The following is a 1977-nucleotide window of genomic DNA, read 5'->3' on the forward strand; positions in this document are numbered from 1 at the left end:
ATATATATATATACATATATACAAATAAAATGCAAGCGCGGAAAATTATTTATTAATATAGAAACAGATTAGTTATCTACCTGTTCTCGTGAAAAAGTCTGTGATACATTTTATCGCGATTTCATCAAGCATGCATTAATTAAAACGATGAAGCAAAAATTATAAATGGCAAGGATATCGGAAACGGAAATGCAAGATTGCGAAAAGAAGTTGTACGTCATGCACGATTGATATCCGCTTCCTCGAAAGATTTCGTAAACTGCATTTATTTTCAATATCAATGTGATATGCGATTGCTAATTGTACCAGGAATGGCAAATTAAAATGCCTTTTTTTTATCATTATTGTGACACGATCGTGTCTCTAATCAGAATTTATCTCATGAATATCTATCTCATGCATCTCATCGACTTGTTTGCATTCGACCTTGCGTGCGTATAGTTGCATCTCTAACAACGAGGTCTGTGAACGGATGTGATCAATTACGATGAGAAATCTACTGGAATCTGTAAATATCTCTATTTTATTTTCAGGTGGAAAATCAAAGAGCAATCTAAGAGAAAACGAGTATATCATATGAGTTCTAAATATTTTTTTCTAGTTTCCCGTTTTTGTTTATATAACTAAAAATTTGTCATGAAATAGATCATACCGTTATCAACTATCAAGGTTACTCATCGATATGAAATTATTGACAGTTCTATAGATAACATCAACTTACACGCATTCTTATTACACTAAAACTGACAGATTCTGAAGAGAGAATGAGTTATTATATATATAAATTTTCTTTGTATAAAACGTATATTAATATTATAAATAAATACTCTACAATTATTATAATATAACTTTTCTAAGCCAGAAGCATTTCTTTTTTTGCAAATAGTCATTATAATTAGATGAACATGACGATGAAAAGTTACAATGTAGCTCGTTAAATATATATATCTTGTGCAATTGTTATCTTCCACACAAAGATAAAATTTACATTTCAATATTTACGATTGCCAGATGTGGAAACTTATGACGGATGAAGATACACTAAATAATACCAGCTTTGCCATAAGTCTTACGCCGAATACGTAACTATTTTGATAACGTCACACAAATGACCGATAAAATGATTTGCACCATTTATGATATTCGAGATAACTCCGATAACTTCGTCAAAGACGAGACAAAACACGACTAGGAATTTCATCGGAAAAAAAGGAAACACGTGATTCCATGCGCATATTCGCGAGTACGAGATTTGCGGTCAGGGACCGTACAATCGACCTCGGGATTATTCGAAAGATATGTAAACATCGAAAGTGGGAGAAACTAATATGTACTTACCATCGTGAGTATGAATCAACCAGTTGAATCCGCGAACGTCGTCTTGTCATACCTTGCGCACACACGATATCGTTTGTTTAAGATGTCGCACTTGCTCAAGATATCGAAGATCGATATCAGCGCGTTATCACGATCGTTCGCGTATCTATCGAAACGCGCTGATACCGCGTATTCCAAAATATTGAAACATCTCATCGAGTTATTCGCGGTCCCGGTCCTCGCTCGACATATTCGCGGGAAGATCCAGCGCGATAGTTATTGATCTCTGAATGTTGATGAAAAGTGGAACTGCGATCAAGATTCCCTCCAAAAAGGAGAAAGAGAAAAAGGAGGGAAACACACGCAGAGAACGCGTATCAATTTTTAGGCTTTCAATCGGCGCGATCGATCAACGATCCGGCGATTTGCACCGTACACATTCAACAGGTGCGGAATGGCCGGCTAGTTAAACGAATACTAAGTGAGACCGTCGAGAGCGAGGTAAAGCAAAGCGGCAGTGCCAGCTAAGCAATGCCGAATGCTGATAAGCCCCTCCAGAGCACGGCCGCGAACACGAGCTTGTATACCGCGCGTGTGACGTCTCGCACGCGGGCCGCCTCCGTACTCTCACCTACGAAGCCGCGTCACGTGGGCAGGAAT

The sequence above is a fragment of the Formica exsecta genome, unplaced genomic scaffold (genome assembly GCF_003651465.1).
Source record: "Formica exsecta isolate Colony F162 unplaced genomic scaffold, ASM365146v1 scaffold1327, whole genome shotgun sequence".
Classification (NCBI taxonomy): domain Eukaryota; kingdom Metazoa; phylum Arthropoda; class Insecta; order Hymenoptera; family Formicidae; genus Formica; species Formica exsecta.